General features: G+C 37.4%; 1 long non-coding RNA gene across 3 annotated transcripts in view; it reads left to right on the top strand.

Annotated features, from left to right (window-relative positions):
* The window catches only part of LOC143677696 (uncharacterized), a 56,195-nt gene that overhangs the window by 18,735 nt on the left and 14,365 nt on the right, over positions 1–23,095 (top strand). For 2 of the 3 annotated variants that reach the window (XR_013172817.1, XR_013172816.1), the window contains one exon: positions 8,101–8,202. This is a non-coding gene — a long non-coding RNA (uncharacterized LOC143677696). Of the gene's footprint in view, positions 1–892; positions 1,080–8,100; positions 8,203–23,095 lie in introns of all 3 variants that reach the window. The other variant, XR_013172815.1, reaches the window with a different exon arrangement.

The raw sequence follows: 23,095 nt of genomic DNA, 5'->3' as shown, positions 1-23,095 counted from the left end.
AGCTGAGTATATGTGTGCAGACTTGGAATGACGACAGGGTTTGACTTTGTTCTGTAGACCATGAGGAGCAGTAAATACATATTTTTCCAGCTGACCTCTCCTGTTCACTTCAGATGTAAAATTCTATTTGCAAGACATCTTCATTTGAATATCCTCCAACACCTTAAATTTAACATGCCCCAAATTTGTTCCTATCTTTTTTCCCATGTTTTCTTTCTAAGTTAATGACTATATCATCTACCTAGTTGCTAAAGATAGAAACTTATCTATCCTTGATGATTCTTTGTTTACACCCTTCATATCTAATCACTCAAGAAGTATTTCATATCCTAGTTTTTTCTCTGATCCTTTTCTTTCTTTGCCACTGGGTCAAACTGGCTCAGATCAGATACTCAACTTTTCCCAAGACTGCTGAAATGGTCTTCTAATGGGTTTCCTTATTTCTAGTCTTGCCCCTTTCAAATGTATCTCCTGTATAGCTTTCAGTGATCAATTTGAAATTCAGATCTAACCATGTCATTCCTTCACTTAAAACTATTCAATTGCTTCTCAACACCTAATGGACACATTCCAAGTTATAAAGCCACCTCTCTCAGGCTTTCCATTTTCTGAACCTTGCCTGTAACAATTTGATCCCTGTTACCTCTTCAGCCTGTTTTACCAGTCCTTACCATTTTCTTACTCTGTGTTACCTCTTTGCCTTATCCCCAGTCTTCCCTTGTACATCCATCTCAACTCGGCACCTCCAGGAAGTTCTTTCTGAGTTCAGTCTCCTTTAAATTAGATTAGATGGTCTAGTTACCAAGCCAGGCATTTCTTATTCATTGCTTGTCCTATATTGCTTTGTAATCAGCAGTTTATGTCTCTCTCTCTCTCCCTCTAAATTGATAAGGTACCTGAAAATAGGACTTGTGTCTTTTTCATCTTTGTGATCTGAGAGCCTAATACTATGTCTGACACATAGAAGAAACACAGAACATACTTATTGAATGAAATGAATAGATGGATGAAAGTGGATAATTGGTGGCATTATGGAGAGGAAAACTTAAGGAAACAGCATCAGTTTGAAAATGGTCCAGGTGAGAGGTAATGAGGTTCCAAATACTTTGTTTTAATCATCAGACAAACAAAGCAAGTTTTGGGAACCTATGAGTTGATTAATTTTTAGTGCTTTTGAACTTAATGAGAAAAGAATAATACAAAGCAGGGAGCTCTTTAATAGTAAGCCATAGCAAGTGCCAGATATGTATCTAAAGCATGAAATTATACTTTGTTCTGGGCTCAGGGTGGCTAATAGTTTCCATCTCAGGTGCCAGATATCTCTGATTGGTGGTGGCTACCTAGAATGCTACATTGAAAAGGACTCAAAAACCAGACCTGAGCTCTGCCGAAAAGATTGCCACAATTGATGTTAATGTCTGACATGAGTACAGGAAGGTAGTGTGACTGCAGGTGGTCAGGTGATTTCCTTAAACTGTAACCGGACCTTGTTCTATTCAACTTTTGAATGAATGCCTTAAAGGCGTAAAATACATGTCCGCCTAAATTGTAGATCATACAAAAATGGGGAGGAATAACACATTTGTTGGGCAATAGTCACATGGAAATGGGTTTATAGCCAACATTATTGTTCTAATTGAATTACATGTAATGGGATACATGTAGAATCCTACACTTGGATCAGAAAAAAAATCTATTGTACAATTCCAGGATGTTAGAGATATGCCTTTGCATAATTGGGAAAAATACTTAAGGATTTGTTTGCAGTGAACGCAATAGGAATGAGACAAGCAAACACTCTAATCTAACAGTAGGTATATAAATAGAAGCACAGTGTCCTAAGAGAGGTAATAGTTCTGGTTCACTCTGTGATGACCTGACCTCACTGGGGATTTGTTTTGAAATTTTGGCATTCAATTTAAAAAGCATTTGGAGAGGAAAACACTAAACCTTAACTTCATTGGAAAAGTTGAATGAACATGAATGGAAAATTGAGTATTATCATGTGGAAGATGGATCTGACTTATCCTAGATATGAATTCTAGAGAAGCTTTGAATACATAAACAGAAAAAACTAAAGTCGCCAGTTTCATGGCCTGCCCTATGGATTTGGACTCTTCCATCCCTACTGTTGTCCAGCCAGCCTCTCCTGAGAGTTCATTGCGGACTTCATCGGAGTTACCAGCTTGCAGCCTGCCCTACAGACAGGACTCTATGTTCCCATGGTTCCATGAGACACTTTTATAAATTTTATATCTACGGATATTTCCTGCTGATTTTGTTTCTCTAGAGAACCCTAGCTAATACAAGGACACTGTACAATAGGCCCCAACCTGATAATCCGTGCTCTCGACTTTAGCTCACTGAGTTTTATATTATAATTAGTCCATATGATTGAGGCATGATAATATTTGTCTTTTTGTTCCTGACATTTCATCCAACATACAGTCCTTAAGGTTCATTCACCTAGTTGCATGCCTCACAACTTCATTCCTTCTTGCGACTACTGGGAACCAATCCTGATGGGGTACTCTTTTAAAACATTTTTCTTTATAATAGCTGTTTCTTCTCAGAAACATTTAGTTTTAAAATCAATAATCAGAAACTGTTGTTTTTATCTTATATTTAAATCTTGCATATTATTGCATGTTCTTATACATGAAAGTGGCATTTAAACTCCTCAATCCCCTTACATGTTCAGGCCAAGAGATTTTTGTTCCTCCCCCCTTCCTCAGGTGATTCAGTTGCGTTCTGATTTTAAGCTGAGTTACAGTGTTATGAATTGGTCCTCCAGAATGAACTGAATAGTCATTAGCATTTCAATAGTAGTTCCCATCCAAATAATTTGAAAATGCCATCTGGTACCAAATATTAATAACTTTATAGTAATAGAGAAACCAAGACTTGTGTCTAGGAGGTAATAATCATCATCAAATAATACTTATAGAGGACATGAGGCCCAGATTTTAAATAAAGCTGGAACTAATTTCAAATATGTCTATAAACAAGAATCAGAGCTGGTATCATGACTAAGCTGTGGAAGGGGTTGGATAACTTGACCAAGATCACATAGCTGTCAGACACCTGATTGCTTTTCCATGAGTCCTGTACTGCTTTGCACTGAAAACCATAAATCCCTTAATTAACAGAATGATGTCTAAAAAGTGAATTAGAGATAAAACTACCTCTAATCCAGTGAAAATGGAATAATTTCTTTGAATGCAGGTTTTGTATTCATAGTGTGGCCTGGCCCTCAGCAGGGAAGCTACTGTGATTACTGCTTTTCTTCTGGGATCCTTCCAGACAACCATGGAGACTCTAGCAGAGATGCTGGGGAAGCAGGTATCTTCAGAGACCATGCATTGAAATGGTGGTGGCTGCTTCAGAGAATGACCATGAAAGACCTAAGGAGTATTCCATATTCTTTAGGATGGTCTGGGGTAATCTCTGAGATCTTAACTCCTGAGATTTCAGGAGTTAATTCCGGAATCTGGGATTAACATGGCATTCAGGGTCATTGGTGCCTGTCCTTGGAGCAATCCTAGGAACTTGTTAGAAATCTGTAGTGGTGCTGGTTACAGCTGAGAAATAAGTGTTGCTTCTTCTTCTTCTTCTTTTTTTTTATTAATTAACGGAAAAAAAGAAATTAACCCAACATTTAGAAATCATACCATTCTACATATGCAATCAGTAATTCTTAACATCATCACATAGATGCATGATCATCGTTTCTTAGTACATTTGCATCAGTTTAGAAGAACTAGCAACACAACAGAAAAAGATATAGAATGTTAATATAGAGAAAAAAATTAAAAGTAATAATAATAATAATAAAAAGAAAAAAAAAACCTATAGCTCAGATGCAGCTTCATTCAGTGTTTTAACATGATTACTTTACAATTAGGTATTATTGTGCTGTCCATTTTTGATTTTTGTATCTAGTCCTGTTGCACAGTCTGTATCCCTTCAGCTCCAATTACCCATTATCTTACCCTGTTTCTAACTCCTGCTGGACTCTGTTACCAATGACATATTCCAAGTTTATTCTCGAATGTCGGTTCACATCAGTGGGACCATACAGTATTTGTCCTTTAGTTTTTGGCTAGACTCACTCAGCATAATGTTCTCTAGGTCCATCCATGTTATTACATGCTTCGTGTTGCTTCTTCTGAGAGGAATGTTCTCCCCATTAGAGGGTAGTAGAAGCATAATCAATCAAACTCTTATTGACAACACATCAAGCTGACTTTAAAGGCTAATGCTTCTTCGGAATTACAATTACTATTTATTAATATACAGCAGTCACTGCCTCTTACTCCACTTGCTGTAGCTGTGAGAGAGAATTCCAGCCTTTGATCCCAGAGGAACTCAGAGTAAACATTCTTAAAGTCAGGGTAGATAGTAATCTTTTGGCTTGGGGTGACTTCTCCATCTGTTTCTCTGATGGAGTCTGATATATTTTTTTGCTGAACTTAAAGGGTCAGTAAACAATTATCTGCAGAGCACCTATTATGTGCCAGGCATTTTCAAGATATAGGAGATCCACCAGTGAACAGAATTGTAAATCTCTTGCTCTCAAGAAATGTACTTTCTAATAGGGGAGATAAGCAAGATGCAGAGTAAACACATAAATTAATAATTATATATCCAGTTACTAATATGTGCTTTGAAACTGATAAAGTTGTGGGGTGGGAAAAGCTTTACCTGGGGTAGTCAGGGAGGGCCTATCTGAAAGGCATGTACTTCAAGTGATGATATGGTATGTGAAAGGCCATGAGAGGAATGTTTTTGAGTTTCTCAATAAAAAGAAAAAAGATTAAAAAAATGTAGGCAGATGATATTAGAGAAGTAGGCAAGATCAAGATCATTTAGGTAAAGAGTATAGGTAGATGATGTCAAAAAAGTAGGCAGTGATATGTTTCCACTTTATTGTATGTATAATGGGAAGTCATTTGAGGGTTTTAAGTAAGAAAGTAACATGATTTATGTTCTAGAAAATGCTGTGTGGGGGATAACTTGTAGGTGAAACAAAGGTGGACTCATTAGGAACTGTTCTTGCAGTTTAGGCAGATGATATGGACTTGGAGTTGGGTTTTAGGAGTAGAGTTGGGGAGAAGTAGTGGGTACACAAAGATATACCAATGGATTGGATATGGGATATTAGGAAAAAGAGTAATCAGGAATGACTACTAGATAATTGACTTGAGGAACTGGGTGGACCGTGATATCTGTTCAGTTAGGGAGGGCTGGAAAGGGCTCAAGGATGAATTTGGATGGGATCTTGTATGGAATCAAGAGTTCTGTCTGGGCCACATTATGTTGAGATGCCTACTGCATGTCCAAGTAGAAATATTTTGGAGAAAGTTGATATACAAATCTGGAAACCAAGGAAGAGGCCTGATTTAAAATATTAATTTGAGAGTCATCAACATATAGATGGAATTTGAAGGGACTTGTTATTTGGCCTATTGGATAAAAATGTCCTGATGAAATAGCCTTTAATTTCAAGTAAACATAAGATTAATGTAGAAAGTACCAAGGGGCAAGATGGCACTGTAGGGAGGTATGGAATTTAGTCAGTCCTTTAGGGTAGCTAGTAAACAGCCAGAAATTGTCTGAAACAACTGTTTGGAGGAATTCTATGACCAGATACATATCATACAACAGTTTGGAATGGGGGAAAGGGCCAAGATCACAGCACAGAAGTGTAAGTAAAGTCCCCAAAACTTTGGAGACTGGCACTCCTATTTTCTAGCATGGCAGGCTGTGTTGGAGACACTTCCCCCTGGGAAAAAGAAGCAGTCTCTACCAGGAGCAAGGGAAGGACATCTCAAGCAAGCACAAATTATGGACTTAATTAACAAATTTGGACTGTTGAATCCAAGCTCTGAGCACAGATAAACCCAGAGTAAGCATGAGAGAGACCCTGAGATCTCTCCTAGCACAGAAGAGATGAGGCTGACAAAACAAACAAACAAAAAAACCCCAGAGGCTTTTAGAGTTGACTGAGTTCAGAATACTGGAAAAGGACTGTGCCCCCAAGAAGAGGGGCATATAGAGCTGGGTACCAACTCCAACTCTTGACTGGTGAACCAAGAAGGCTGGGGACTGGCTCTGAAAAGGATTTTTTTGAAAAACTTTTTAGCAGCCATTAAAGAAAACCTCAGCCACATCCAGTTGTCAGCACTGATCCAGGCAAGGGTAGAGTTAAGGTGTGTCTGAGAAATAAAGTAATTGGTCAGGTGAAGGAGATGATTCCCCAAAGGGCATATCTTTCCCAAGGAAATGGGGAGGGGGAGGACCCAGCACAATTGTTGGCTCTCAATCAGAGAATGCAGACCCCAGGGACCGGAAAACCAAAACAGCTTATGCATGCTTTCTTCCTCAGCCTCATTCTCATCCATGTCACTGGTAAGGACAGGATCTGCAGAGAATTAAAGGCACTGTACATCTTTATACCAGTGGGGAGCTGTGGGCTGATAAGTGCTACCTGTTGGGCAGGTTAGGAAAAGCACAGAATCAAGAGACTTCACAGGAAAGACTGGCAACCTGCTCATCCTCATCCTCAGGAAAATTTAATACTGATTGCATCCTCTTCCTGAGACCTGGGCCTGTCTTGTTTGGGAAAATCTGATTGGGGTTGATCATATCTGAGGAGATCTTCCTTAAAAAAAGGTTCCATAAAGGCAGGACAAGAACCAGAGAAACAAAAGCTGAAAAGTTCTGATCAGTTAAACAGAAGTTATACTAGAGATGTAAAATGAGTTAAACTGAATATCAATGAACAGATAGAAAACAAAGCCAACCAATGATAAAACCCTAAGTAAAACAGAAAAAATGATCCTGAGAATAAACTTTCAAAGAAATTAGATACCTAGCTACCAGCAAAAAAATCATGAGCCATACTAGGAAGCAGGAAGATATGGCCAAGTCAGAGGAAGAAACTAACACTTCAAATGAGATACAAGAATTGAAACAACTAATTAAAGATGTTCATACAGATCTTCTAAGTCAAATCAATGAGTTGAAGAAAGATATGGCAAAAAGGATGAAGGATATAAAGAAGATATTTGGCAACCATAAACAAGAAGTCAAAAGCTTCAAAAAAACAAATGGCAGAACTTATGGAAACACAAGGCACAATAGAAGAGATAAAAAACACAATGGAGACACAACAGCAGATTTGAAGAGACAGAAGAAAGGATTAGTGAACTAGAGGACAGGACATCTGAAATCCTACACACAAAAGAATGCTTAGGGAAAAGAATGGGAAAATATGAGCAGGGTCTCAGGGAATTGAATGGCAACATGAAGCTCATGAATATATGTGTTTTGGGTGCCCCAGAAGAAGGAATGAAGGGAAAAGCAGTAGAAAGAATAATGGAGGAAATAATCACTGAAAATTTCCTAACTCCTATGAAATACATAAAATACAGAACCAAGAAGAGCACTGTACTCCAAACAGAATAGTTCTGAATAGATCTACTCCAAAAACACTTATTAATCAGATTATCAAACATCAAAGACAAAGGGAGAATTCTGAAAGAAGCTGAAGAAAAATGATCCACCACATAAAAGTGAAGCTCCATAAGACTATTATGGATTACTCAGCAGAAATGATGGAGGTGAGAAGGCTGTGGTATGATATATTTAAGATACTGAAAGAGCACAACTGCCAGCCAAGAATTCTATATCTGACAAAACTGTCCTCCAAAATTGAGGGATGTTTGAAAATATTTTCAGACAGACACTGACAAGAGTTTGTGAACAAGACAACTGCTCTAAAAAAATACTAAAGGAAACACTACAAGCAGACAGGAAAAGACAGAGGTTTGGAATAGAATGTAGAAATGGAGATTATCAGTAAGGGTAAAAAAAAAGAGAGAGAGAGAGAAAAAAAATAAGATTTAACATATAAAATCCAAAAGACAAAATGGTAGAAGAAAGCACTGCATTTACAGTAATAACATTAAATTTTAATGCATTAAACTCTCCAATCAAAAATCATAGACTAGCAGAATGAATTGCAAAACATCTATATGCTGTCTACAAGAGACTCACTTTATTTATTTATTTATTTATTTATTTTTCATTTTTCAGTCCTCCTCAAGAAACATGGGAACTGCCTGAAAATGTAGAGCTGTTCCAGTAGCCAAGAGACTCACTTTAGACCCAAGGACAAAATATGTTGACCATTGCAAGGTGATGAAAATGGGATGATATATGGAAAAAATACAATCAATGCAAACTAGGGTGTATAGTTAACAGTAATATTGTAATTTACTTCCCTTAATTGTGACAAGGCAATATACTAAATTGCCAATAAGAGGGGAATATAAGGAAGGAATATTGAACTCTTATTGTTGATTCTCCTTTTAATTGTTTTTATTCCTTTTTTTTCCTTTTCCACTTTCTTTGCTGAAGAAATATAAGTGTTCTCATATAGATTGTGGTGGTGAGTGCATAGCTATATGATTATACTGGGAGCCATTGATTGTTTATTTAGGATGAATGGTATGGTGTATGAATAAAACTTTTAAAAAATTAAGCAGAAATATACAAGTGCTGGTGAAAATGTGGAGATAGAAAGGTACCTATCACTGTTGATAGGGAAGTAGAAGGGTGCAGCCCCTCTGGAGGGTGGTGTGGTAGTTCCACAGGAGGTATAGGGTTGCCATATGATCCTGCAACCCCATTATTAGGTATATTTTTGGAAGAATTGAAAGCAGGGACAAGAATGGACATTTGCACACTGGTGTTTATGGCAGCAGTATTTATGATTTGCAATGGATGATAGAGGACTAAGCATACATCAACTAATGAATGGAAGGGCAAACTGTGGTGTATACATACTGTGGAATGTTGAGCAGCAGCAAGAAAGAATTAATTTGTGAGGCATGCAACTAGGTGAATCTTCTAGTTTGCTAGCTGCTAGAATGTGATATAACAGAAATGGGATGGCTTTTAAAATGGGGAATTTAATGAGTTGCAAATTCACAGTTCTAAGGCCATGAAAATGTCTCAATTAAAGCAAGGCTATACAAAATGTCCAAATTAAGGTACCCACAAGTACCTTCACTAAAGAAGGGCCAATGAAGTTCAGGGTCTATCTCTCAACTAGAAAGGCACATGGCAAACATAGCAACATCTGCTAGCTTTCTCTTCAGACTTGTTTCATGAAGCTCCCCTAGAGATGTTTTCCAAAGGTCTCTGGCTGCATGGGGCTCTCAGTAGTTCTTGTTGCTCTTTAGTCATTCTGAAGCTTTTTCCAATATGCTTCCTCTTTTAAAAGATTCCAGTAAAGTAATCAAGGCCCATCTGGAATGGTTGGAGTCATATCTCCCTCCATACAAAAGTTAATACCCACAATTGGGTGAGTCACACCTCCTTGGAGATAATCTAATCAAGCTTCCAACATACAGTAGTAATTAGAGTTTAAAAGAAATGGCTGCCTCCACAAGATTTGATTAGGATTAAAACATGGCTTTTCTAGGCTAAAGAAATCCTTTCAATCCAGTACGTTCCACCCTGTGGACCCTAAAAAAGACATGTTTTTCCCATATACAAAATGTATTCATTCCATAGCAATATCAAAGAGCCTTAAACCATTTCAGTTACAATACAAATACAGTACAAGGTTAAAATCAGTACAAAGTCTCATCAAAGGCAGTTACAAGCATTGTCTGTGTTCTAAGGCAAAATTCTCCTCTGGCTCTGTACCTGTAAAACTCAGAACGAGTTATTTGCTGCCAACATACAAAGTAGGAACACTCATAGGATACATATACCCATTTCCATAGGGAGGAATTGGAAGAAACACAGGGATCACCAGATCCAAGCAGTTTTGAAAACCTGCAGAACAAAGTCCATTAGATTTCATAGTCTGACAGTCATTAATCTTTGGGACTTTAGAAAGCAGCAGTCCCATTCTTACTTAGGGGCCATACGGTAGCCCACCTCTCTCCAAATGCAACCTTGGGGACACTGGGGAGACCACCTTTTTCTCAGCTTCACCCTCTCCAAGTATCAGGGCTGCATCCAGGCTCCCTGCCATCTCTGGGGCACATGCTCAACCCCTCGATGTGGTGGCAGCCATGCTTTCCCCAATCCTCAAAGAATGTGCTCCATCCTATCCAAGGCCTGAGGTGGCAATACCCTTCCACAGCAAGGAGGTGGAAGGGCCATCCTCTACATGTGCTTGGGTGGGTCTGTTCACTTGGCCTGAGGTTTCTTTACTCTAAACTTTAGCTTCCATAGTTCTGCCTCTGAAGTTATTTTCCCTTCACATTGTCCTTTTTCTGAGCCCCTAGTCCAGACCGGCATGTCCTTTTTCTGAGCCCCTAGTCCAGACTGGCAGCAGCTCCATTTATACAGGTCCCACAGCACTCTTGTTGGCTTTCCATGTGGTAAGCAAGAATTGTACCCATTGGACAGCAGGAGGTTCCACAAATCCTTCCTGGATAACTCCATTTTCAATCCTGGTTTTTTCTGAAATGGCTGACTGGTTCCACATTTGGTTAAATCCTCATGTGTGGCACTATTCTCTGGGGTCTCCTTTTCTGGAAGTCCAGAATTTTCCAGAACATCAATTTCTGGTTTCTTTATATCCAAGAGTTTAGTTCTCAGCTCACCTCTTTACTGTTGCATTTTGCTATAAGATGTGAGGAGAAACCAAGCTGCACCTTCCACATTTAACTTGGAAATCTCTTGTGCTAAATATCCAAGTTCATGGCTTTTAAAATGTGCCTTCCAGCCAAAGCCACTAGTCAACTTTACCAAATTATCTGCCATTGTAAAACGAGCATCCCCTATCTTCCAGTTTGCAATAACACATGTCTCATTTCTAAGACCTTATCAAAACTATCTTTAGAGTCCATATTTCTACCAACAGTCTCTTCAAAGCATTCTAGGCCTTCCCTATCAAGCTCCTCATAACTCCACCAGAATCTTCCCCTTATCCATTTAAAAAGCAGTTTCAACATGTTTGGTATTTGCAAACTGCAGCAGCACGCCATTTCTTTGGTACCAAAATCTGGTCTAGTTTGCTAGCTGCTGGAACGTGATACACCAGAAATGGAATGGCTTTTAAAAAGAGGAATTTAATAAGTTGCAAATTTACAGTACATTAAATTTACATGAAAATGTCCCAATTAAAGCAAGTGTATAAAATAATATCCAAATTAAGGCACCAGCAAGAGATCAGTTTCACTCAAAAAGGATCAGTGAAATTCAGGGTTTCTCTCTCAACTGGAAAGGCATGGTGAACATGATAATGTCTGCTAGCTTTCTCTCCAGGCTTCTTGTTTCATGAAGCTCCCTGGGGACGTTTTTCAAATGTCTTTGGCCGCGTGAGTTCTCAGTGTTCTCATTGCTCTATCGTTGTTCTGAAGCTTTTTTCCAATATGCTTCCTCTTTTAAAAGATTCCAGTAAGCTGATCAAACCCACTTGAAATGGTTTGGGTCATATCTCTGTCTGTGCAAAAGTTAATACCCACAATTGGATGAGTCACACCTCCATGGAGATAACCTAATCAAGCTTCCAACATACAGTACCAAATAGGGTTTAAAAGAAATGACTACCTCCACAAGATTTGTTTAGGATTAAAACATAGCTTTTCTAGGCTACATAAATTCTTTCAAACTGGCACAGTGAATGATCCTTGATGACACTGTATTAAAGGAAATAAACCAGAAGGAAGAGACAAATATTGTAAGGTGTTACTAATACAGACTAACTGTAATGTGCAAACTCTGAAAATTGATTTGAAGCGTAGGTTATTAGAGGTTGGATGTGGGCAGAGATTGGGCAATCAACTATTAAGGAGTACAGAATGTTCAATAAGGCTTATTGTAAAGGTTCCTAGATGGTAAGCTCTTACAGCTGTCACATCCATTCCTGAGTTCTAACTGTTACTTTAAAATTATGAGACGCTGAGCTCTTTGTGTTTAACCTGTTCATTCCCTGGCACTTTGGGTATCTGTGTGACACCTGTGACTCAGAGTTAGCATTCTGCAGCTCTGAAAGTCAGCATTACCCCATACAGCAACTGTTAAAGAAGCTGAGAAAGAGATCAGTCTTCAATTAGAGTTAGGAATGAAACAGATCTAGCTAGGACTAAGGTAAATCAGAATATAGGGTAAAGGATGATATTGACTATATTTTAAAATTTCAACATCTGTGTGAGACCAAAGGAAGAGACATTTATTTGGTATAACATTTATATTTTCTGTGGCACACTATCAGACTTAATCTGAGTGGTCAGTTTATTTCAACAACCTAATTACATGGAACATTGAATAAGGAGTGAGATCTTGTTATTTTGTACAGGTTAATGATACCCTGATGCATTCCACAGTAACTTGTGCAGAAAATTAAAAAAATATATGCATATATATTTGCACAGTACCCGTGAAGGATTGGGGGAAAATGTGGAACCATTAAACGTCCCCCCCCCCCCCGGGGAATTTCTGATCCTCTCCCAAGCATTAGGGACTCCAAAGTTAATAAGCCAAACCATCAATTTTGGGGCTTACCCTTATGAAACTTATTCCTGCAAAGGAGAAGCTAAGCCTATTTATAATTAGGCCTAAGAGTCACCCCCAGAGAACCTCTTTTGTTGCTCAAATGTGGTCTCTCTCTCTAAGCAAATTCTGCAAACAAACTTACTACCCTCCCCTGTATGTGGGACATGACTTGCAGGAGGGCATATCTCCCTGGCAATATGGGACAAGACTGTCAGGGATGAGCCTGGCCCTGGCATTTTGGGATTAAGAAAGCTTTCTTGACCTAAAGGGGGAAAAGAAATGAAACAAAATAAAGTGTTAGTGGCTAACAGATTTCAAATAGAGTGGAGAATTCATTCTGTAGGTTATTCTTATGCATTATTGTATAAGTTTACAAGCTGATGGAATGTGATATACCAACACTGGAACAGCTTTTATAAAGGGGAATTTAATAAATTACAAATTTACAGTTCTGAGGAAGTGAAAGTATCCAAATTAAGGCACCAACAAGAGGTTACCTCCACTCAAGAAAGGCTGATGAGTCAGGAACACCTCTGTCAGTTGGGTAGTCACATGTCTGGCATCTTTTGGTTCCTTTCTCCTGGCCTCCATTGACTTCAGCCTCTGTTCCTGTGGGGTTACTTCACTTTGTTTCTCCAGGGCTGGCTTTTATCTCTTGCCTCCCCTTGGTTTGCTCCAGGTTTTGACTTCCTTAACATCTTGTTGCAATGTGTGCTGGGTTCCAAACATCCGTGTCTCTGTTTTCCACATGTCTGCATCTGTGCCAGCTCTGCTATGAAGTTTCTGTCAGCTCTGAGACATCTGTCTTTTCTAACTCTCTCCAAAATGTTTCATCTTTTAAAGGATTCCAGTAAACTAATCAAGACCTACCTGGACTGGGTGGGGTCACATCTCTATCTAATCAAAGGTCACATCCACAGCTGGGCATGTCACATCTCTGTGGAGATAATCTACTCAAAAGCTTCCAACCTACAATATTGAGTTAGGATTAAAAAGTTTCTACAAGATTGGATCAGGATTAAACATGGCTTTTCTGGGATACATAATATCTTCAAACCAGCACAATTATATAGATATTCCTTTTTATTTTCTAGTGTATTAGAATAGTTAGAAGGAAATCCTAAAACAGTTGAACTATAATCTAGTACCCTTGATTCATTTTTTACCCATCGAGTTGATTCAGATTGTTCAATTTAGTAATATCCAGTTTAGTAATATCCAGTTTCTCATATACTTGACTATATATGATCCTTGGGCAACAGCTATGCCTATAGATACAGAATGGACATTTGTGGCTAAGTAGACTATCAAGTCAAGTATATGAGAAACAAGTACAGACAAATTGGTAAAGGATACAGAGCATACTGATAACAATGTTTACCTCTGAAGAGAGAGTTAGGTTTGGGGGTTTGGTCAAAGAGGTTCTCTAATTTGAACTGTAAGATTTGAATTTTTGACAAGAATGTCTTCCTGTATTCTTTTTTAAAAAACATTTTTACTGAGATATCTTCACAGATGTAAAGTCTATCCAGAGTATTAGCGGCTTACCATATCATCACATAGTTGTGTATTCATCATCCTGATCATTTTTAGAACATTTGCATCACTCCAGAATAGGCAATAAAAAGAAAAAAGAAAAAAAAACCCATACATCTCATACCCCTTACCTTTCTCTCTTATTGACCACTAATATTTCAATCTACCCAATTTTTTTTATTCCTTATCCCCCTATTATTTATTTACTTTTTGTCCTTATTTTTTTACTCATCTGTCCATACCCTGGATAAAAGGAGAATCAGACACAAGTTTTTTACAATCACATGGTCACACTGTAAAGTAGCCTTGATTCTTGATGATGATTGTATAACTATATAGCTTTTATAGTGTGACCATGTGATTGTGAAAACCTTGTGATTGGCATTCCCTTTATCTAGTGTATGGGTAGATGAGTAAGAAAATAAAGACAATAAATAAATAAATAATATGGAGGATAAGGTGTATGGGATGTTTTGGATGTTCTTTTCTATTTTTATTTTTATTTTTATTTTTTGAGTAATGAAAATTTCTAAAATTGATTGTGGTAATGAATGGACAACTATATGATGATATTGTGAGCCACTGATTGTGTACTTTGGATGATTATATGGTATGCGAATATATCTCAGTGTAATTACATAAAAAAAAGTGCCCAGGTTTCAGAAGTTAAGGGAATGGTTATAGGGTGACAGGGTACTATAGCTTCAGGAAACTAGCAGGATCACTATGTTCAAATTCCCATTCTCCCACCTACTAGTTGGGCAGAATTTAGCCAGTTCCTTATCTGTAAAATGGGGATACAGATATGTTGGATAGATAAAAGATTAAGTATATTATCTGGTACCTAGAAACTCAGAATAGTTCTTTAATGATAGTTATTCTTTAATGATAGTTATTTAATGATAGTTATTATGTTTTAAAATGGGCTGTGAACATTAGAGCTTGGAATGGATTTATGGACAAAGAAGGCCTTATTTTAGAAGGACTTACTTCTTGGATTAATGAATTACTAACATAATACTTTATTTTTTTCTGTTTTGTAATTTTTAACGGATTTTATGATGTCTAACATGTGCTACTCAGATGTAGATTCCAAAGCGTTATCTGTCTGCCTAAACCAGAGGTCCAAAGAAATGTACATAGGCCCTCAATAAATATGGATAAACCAAGAAAGCTCAGATATGTCAGAGTCAGTCATGTTTAAAATGTAATGGCTATACATAGGATTTCATAAAATTCATAGAAATTCATAAAATTTCTAATGTACTTAGCATGGTAAAAAATAAAAAGTTCCTCCCTCCCTGTGCCCTTCCATTTCAAGAATTTGAATCCATAGACCACACCTGTTGATGATAAAAGGGAGAGCTCTTCAGCCTTCCACATTGGCCTCATACCATGAATTACAACAGGTACTTCACTGGCATTTGGTCCTATAAAAAGAAATGACACAAGAATGGCTGGTATGAGTGCCTTCCGTAGCTCAGAATCTGGCTTCCTTGTGCAGCCCAGAAACAAATAATTATACCCTTAAGCTGGGTAACTCGTCTTCAGCATATGAATATCTCCTATGAAATGTGAAAGACTTCAGTTGAAATGGTTACTGTATGCAAATCCATTTATTCACAGCACCTAAAGTTCTCTATAAACCCTGTAAATGGTCCTTTTTGAATGAACAGTGTATTTTATTAGGTAGAAGTTTACTTTAATAGGCTAGGTAATGTGGCCTCCAGTTTGTTCTCAGTGGCTTACTCAGCCTCAAAGCCCCTAAGCTCTAGAAGGGATCCTTGGGCAACAGCTATGCCTATAGACACAGAACGGACATTTGTGGCTAAGTAGACTTATCAAGATAAAAAGGTTTGGTAGTTGCCTACATTGCCTTATTTTTTGAAGACTCTTGTAAAGAACCCTGCTTGCAAGTATCATTTCAACTACATTGTGTGAAATTTTCCCATTAATATTCATTCCATTTGATTTTAAATCATTTTCAGAAATCTCTTGTTAAAATGTAGATTTCCCCCAGGACATAACACATTAATTTGCCATCAGTCATTAACACCTTAGGGGAGACCAACACATGAGAGAATAAGGTGAAAAATAAATTTATTTTACTAGATTGAGGATCCAAGCTATAGATGCTAGGAAAAGCCTAGTTTCATGTTAGTAGAAAGCAGACATTTAGAATGCTGAGTTGATGCCAAATCATATTTTCCTGCTTCATTGTTTGGAGTCCACACAGCTTTCGTACAGAATAGCAATAGAACCATGACTGAGCCAGTGTGCAGATAAAATAATGGAGTGATTTAGTTTGGGTCAGTAGACTTCAAACCTTGCGTGGAGGATGGGTGAATTGTCCAATAAAGTTGAGATGTGGTCAGTGTCCTTTCTGCCTGTAGTTGAGAGGTAAATAGTGATGGCTGTGGCAGGGGTTATATTCTTATTTCTTTCAAAAGGGGAGATATAGATGGCTTAAGATAAAGGTAGTTATTGAACTTGAGGAATGCACTTGATCTGAAGCAAGTATGGAGCAAATTGCTGCATGGTGTTTTGTGAGAACATAGGCTTAGGGTACAACTCAGATATTGGCAAATGACAACTTTATTGCATATACAGCATAAAGGGTCCAAAAGAGCAGAGGAAGAGATCCCCTCATGGCTTGTCTCTCACAGTGGCCAAAACCGCCGAAGTTGAGGTCGATAGATGGCAGCTCCACAGCCCCACTTTGTGTGGAGAAGAGAGACAAATCTCTACTGTTAGAGTGTGATATTTATCCATTCCAGGGAGAGGGGGCCCTACCACTGAGAATTCCTGTCTTGATTAGCCACTGGGACTATTTGGTTATGTTTCCTTATTTAAAGTCTGGTAATGCCTTTTCATTAAGACTTAACATCTCCCCTAGATTATAGAATGGAAACGTACTGAAACATTGCCACACAATAGAAGAGGTGAGAAGGTTGGGGGTGGTAGGTGAGGACTGGGAGATTGTCATTGAGCATGTGACTTTGACTTCCCCAGCAACAGGGGAATTATTAATTAAGCAGTTATTCTGTGATCCTATTGATAATTATAAATAAGAACAGTTATATAACATATAGAAAGGTGTGTGTGTGCATGTACATGTACATGTGGTGTGACTATGTACCATGAAACTTAGATTATGGGAAAACACAATCTAAGCCTGAATGTTGATTTATAATTTGGAACAAAATTACTAACATTTCATTTCCATTTTTGTTTTTACCATGTCCCAGTTTGTCTTTCAGGAAAAAAATGTTTTTTACAAATGTCTCCTCTGATAAAATAAAGTCAAATGTGGCCTACTTGCTCTTGGAGAAGACCTTCAAAAACTAGATCATATTTTCCAGATCTTTATGAATACCTCCTGGTTTTACAATCTTGAGTTCCATTATTTCCAAAAGTGGATACCCTGTGATGTCATTCTCTTCACTGGCCACATTCCATGATGTTTTTTCTTATCCCAAGGATTTTTCTTGCTTTTCTCATGTCTAAGAGATCTTTCCTCTTGATCCTGATATATTCAAATCCTGCTTATCATTCTGGATATGACTCAACCTGTACTTCTTCCATATATTCTCTCTTTCTTCTCTAAAACTGTCTTTGAAATCTCTGGCAAAAGTTGGCAAACCTTTCCTTAAAGGGCCAGAGAGTAAATATTTCGGCTTGAAGGCTACACAGGCTCTGTGGCAATAACTCAACTCTATTGTTGTAGTGTAAAGGAAGTCATATATGACACATTAAGAGTGTGTGTGACTTGGTTCCAATAAAACTTTATTTATGGTCACTGAAATTTAGGGTGGGAGCAATGCCAACCTTGTGGGCATGTGACTTGTCAGTTATACAGAGTCTACACTTTTAAACCAAGGGCACATGCTTGGTTTAATATGCTTGGTTTAATATGCTACTGCTGTCATCCTGAAATTCTTAATAATTTTTGAACAAGGGACCCTGAATTTTAATTTTGCATATGCCTTAGAAATTATGTAGCTGATCTTGGGTGGGAGGACTTATACTATTAAATGTCAAGACTTACTAAAGAGCAATAAGAATTTAGACAGTGTGGTTTTAGCATAGGGATAGATAAATAGTTGGATCTCACAATTCCAAGAGCAGAATAGAATTCAGAAATAAACTCATGCTTATCCAGACCCTTGATTTATGACAAAGGTGGCTTGGCCAAGCAGTGGGGAAAGACTGTAAGATGAAACAGGAACAAGTGGGTATCCAGATGGAAAACAAAATGAAAAGGAATCTACCTCGTACCCACTCATGAATTAATTACAGGTGAATTAAAAACCTACATGTTAAAGGTAAAACAAAAATGTTAGGTAGTTATAGAAAAATATATTCTTCATCTCAAGTTAGGTAAGGGTTTCATATATGAGAACAATATACACTTAGTTTAAAGGAAAAGATTTGTAAATTTCACCACATTGACATTTAAAAAGTATCTTCATCAAAAAATCATTTAAAACAGAGAAGAAAAAAAGGATAAAAGAAAAAGAAAGGATATGAAAACAAAAAACAAGTGATGAGACTGTGGAGCAATGAAAACTCCCACATACTGTTTGTGTGAGTGTAAATTTGTTCAACCACTTTAGAAAAAGTTGATATTATTTAGTAAGCTCAACGGTTTTAATTCCTTATGATCCAGCAGTGATGCTTCTAGTATCTTCCCTAAAGTACTGAATGCTTATGTACACCAGGATACGTGAACAAGAATGTCATGTACAGCAGTGTTTATAAAAGGACAAAACTTGAAATAATCCAAATATTCATCAATCAGTGAATGGATAAAAAATTTTAGTATAGTAATATAATGAAATATCATTTAACAAAGAAAAGTAAATGAGTTACCTAAAACATCATGAATGACACTAAAACAATGCTGAGTAAGAGAAGCCAGACCCAAAAGAACATTTCACAGTGATTTGTTCCAATTATATAAAGCTCAGAAATAAAGAATATTAAAAGGTATTGTTTACGGATGCATAATGAGATGCCAACTCATGATGTCAACTATGAAGGAAAGCACAAATAATTATTATAGCAGGATAATAGTAACCTTTAGTTGAACAGGAGAGGTAATTTCTGGAGAGTTGGCAATATTTTATTTCTTGAGTTAGATGGTATTTGCATCAATGTTTATGTTTAATGCAATTTCTCAGATGTGCATTTTTTTATTGACAGTTCAAAATGTTTAAAAAAACTTCCTATAATAAATTTTGCCCATTAAGAATAGTTAGGGAATAGGATATACTAATTCATACAATTATTCATATTATTAAGACATATTTATAATGCAGAAAAATCATCTATCTACAAATTTTTCAATTTAGAAACTATATAGGGACCTGCTATTATAGCAAAAAGGGATCAACTCCAGCTACCATAAAGAGATGCCATAACAGGTTTTGCGTGTTTAACAATGTTCCCTGGATCATGTTTTTGGCTTGTTAGTGAAGAATGTGTCTTTGTGAAAGCAGCTTCAGCCACCATAAAATGATAAACTCAGAACTACTACTATCTTTAGTACACCATACACTGTTGCCCATATAAGCAGTAACTTGATGGCAAATCACTATCTATAATTCAGAGTACCTAAACTTGTGACTTCTGATTTGGGGTTCATGTTTGAAAGTACTTTTTTCTCTCTCCACATGTTAATACATATAGCATGTTATTGATTTCTGATCCTATCTATAATTTCTTTCTTTCTGCTTAATTTCCTCTTCTTTCTCAGTTTCTTAAGGTCAAAGGTTAGTTCATTGATCTGAGACTTTTCTTCCTCTTTACTGTAAGCATTTAATACTGCTATATATTTCCCTCTAAGCACTTCTTTTGCTACATCCTACACATTTTGGTAAGTGTGTCCATTGTTAGTCAATTAAAAATATTTCCTGATCTCTCTTGTGACTTCTTTGACTCGTGTGACTTAGAAATGTGCACACTTACCAAACTGTATCTTTATATTTAAAGTGCTTTTTTCATAGATAACATGTAATTGGTTCCTCCTTTTTTATCTAAACTGACAGTCATGCTCTTTTAACTGCTGTGTTTAGACTGTTCACATTTAATGAAATTATTGATATGGTTACATTAAATTCAACCTCTTGACAGTTTTTTCCTAATTGTTCTTTATATTCTTTCCTGCCCCCCTCTTTGTTGTCTTTTGGATTAATTGAGTATTTTTTAGGATTCCATTTGATCTCTACTAGATTCTTATTTATGCCACTTTTTAAAAACATTTTTTTAAATGATTGCCTTAGGTTTACAATATACAGATGTAGAATTGATTTAGAGCCTTCATGCCATTGAGGCATTATTCCCTGAAACCTTCCTCCTATACTCCATTGATTCTTCCTTGGCTTACCCACATTTTATCATACCTCATACCTTAAAGAATTAAGGTATTCTGCACAGTTACTGTGCAGACATAATTATAGACACTCCTGGAATTGTGGTCCTCCAGAATGAGATAGGGATTCAGCTTCACTCCAACTTCATCAGCCCCCTCTAAATAGGCATAGTCTTTTTGATCTTTACTTTCCCTAAAGTTTTGAGCCCTTTACTGTAGTCAAGGAATTGTTCCCTTCTATGCTGACTCTATGGTATGGCTGCTGGCCTTCATACCTCTAGACACCACCCTCAAATTTATGACCTTCCACTTTCCTCTCCTTCTTTCTTCCTACCCACCCTATTGAACCCTGTATGTTTCTTCTCGCACTTGGTAATATAATGCATGCTATATTACTTATCCAGATAAGATTGCTTCTTATGTAATTTAGCAATTGTTGATCTCTTTTTATTCTCTATTCAGTCATCAAATATTTATTGAGAACCATACATCATCTTGCTGGGAGCATTGGGGAACACCCTCCTAACCCCCTCAAAAAAAAAAAAACCCACCCAAAATCCCTGATCTGATACTCTATTGATGGTGAAAAAGACAATGGGTAAATTTATGAATTTTTAAATTACAGTGGAGTAAAGGAGATAATGAGTTCTCTGGTACAAGTGAATTTGAAATTTCATTAGGGTAGTCCTCATTGAGAAACTGACATTTGAGGAAACACTTGAAGGAGATTATCTATGCAGTTATCTGGGAAAAGGGAATTCTAGGCAGAAGGGCATTGTGCACAGCCCCTGAGTTAGAACCATATTTTGAAAGTAGGAGATGTGAAGAAGCCAAAACAGCTGGAATGTAGGTGTAAAGAGAAAGGTGACTGATGAAATCATAAAGGTAGTAGCAGAAGGGAGAAGTGAGATGATGAACTGTATAGACAATTTGGTTATTTTCTTTCTAAAGATAAATGATTATAGTCCATTATTTATATCCAAGTATTGTCCAAACTCCTCTCATGAGAAGTCCAACCTATGAGGACTATTGCGGTTATCTATTGTTGCAAAACAAATCATTCCTAAACTTAGTGCCTGAAAACAATAACCATCATTTGTTTTGCATATGAATCTGCAATTTTGACAGGGCTCAGCAAACATACTGGGCAGCTCAAATGAGGCTAGGAATCTCCTTTTAAGATGATTCATTTACATACTTACAAGTTGGTGCCGACAGTCAGTTCCTCTGTAAATGGGCTTCTCCATGGGACATCTTGAACTTCCTTGCAGCGTGGTGGCTATATTACAAGAGCAAATGTCCCAAAAGAAATGGGAAATGGAAGTTGCTTAAGGTCTGTGCCTGAAAATTGGCATAGTGCCACTTAAACTGTGCTGTACTGGTCAAATAGATACAGAACCCAGGAGAAGCAAACATAAATATCTGAGGCAGTTACTGGAACCTTCATAATCGGTAGTTTGCCTTGATGTATAAGAAAGAGGATGGATTCATGCTTAGTTTTCTAAGTGCATGATGCAATAATTTGTTTAGTAATCATTGAAAGAAATGCATGTGATTTTTCTGGTAATCTAAGAAGGCCCTTGAACATTTGGATGGATCCAAGAAAATTTTTAGGTTTCAGGTTTTGGTTGAATTGACTAAATATCACTCAATTTCAGCATTATAGTTTAGAGTTCTCTTTTTGTATGCCTGTATTCACATCTGCAAAATTGTGCCATAACAATAAGGCTGGTTGCACACTCAAAATGACCCAGATCTGCGAACTAATTAAATACATAAGTACCTGTTTGAAAATGCTTATTAACTTTCCAGCCCACCCTAATCAGAATAGTTCAATGCAATACTTCTGGACTCCATTACCCCACAGTAACTATGAACAACTAGCAAGAACTTTCAAAATCAACTTTCCCAAAGTTCCAGAAAATAGTTAATGGATGGTAGTAACAGGGCCAAATTAAGACAAAGGTTACTTAAAGGAAGTATGATCTCCTTCCCAACCCTTCACCACTCAGTGTGGAGTTGATCTATCCCCCCATTGGGGATCCTTGGTCTCAGTTCCAGAAGGAGCAGAGTAACTCTTGTGCACATACCAGGAGCATATTTGTCTGGCTCAGTCTGTCTGGTGGTGGCCTGAGGGGCTTGCTGTCCTTCTTGAACTTGTGTTGAACATAGAAGGCTGCTCACCAAGATTTCCTACAGAATATGCTGTGGGAAAGGAGTCAGGTAGAGTTGAATGGATCACTGGCTGTAGGGCGTGCAGTACCATGCCTGGAAACATACAGAAACTGTTTCCTAAGGAAACATTCAGAACTGTGTATATGGGAGAATTCCCAGGGCCACAGGCAGATGCCCAGGCCAAGACACATGTAAATAAAGGATTATGGAGGTCTCTATGCTTTGGCTTTAAGCTATTCTTCAAACTCGTTGTATGGCTAAGGGCTGAAGGAGAACACTCTCATGGGTGAATTTTCAGAGACTAGGAAAGGTGCTTTTCTTTTTTGCTTTCTTGCTTTTCTTTCTTTCTTCTTTCTTCCTGCATTCAAGGAAAGCTCTGTGTAGCACTGACTTGATCTGGTTTAAGGAACAGATGCCTAAGAGACCAAATTCCAGCAAAAAACACTAAAATACCAAATGGCTAGGTTTCAATTAAAGGTTAAAAAA

Source organism: Tamandua tetradactyla, chromosome 3 (genome assembly GCF_023851605.1).
Source record: "Tamandua tetradactyla isolate mTamTet1 chromosome 3, mTamTet1.pri, whole genome shotgun sequence".
NCBI classification, from domain to species: domain Eukaryota; kingdom Metazoa; phylum Chordata; class Mammalia; order Pilosa; family Myrmecophagidae; genus Tamandua; species Tamandua tetradactyla.
The sequence above is the reverse complement of the archived record's forward strand: the minus strand, read 5'-3'. Positions and strand labels throughout refer to the sequence as shown.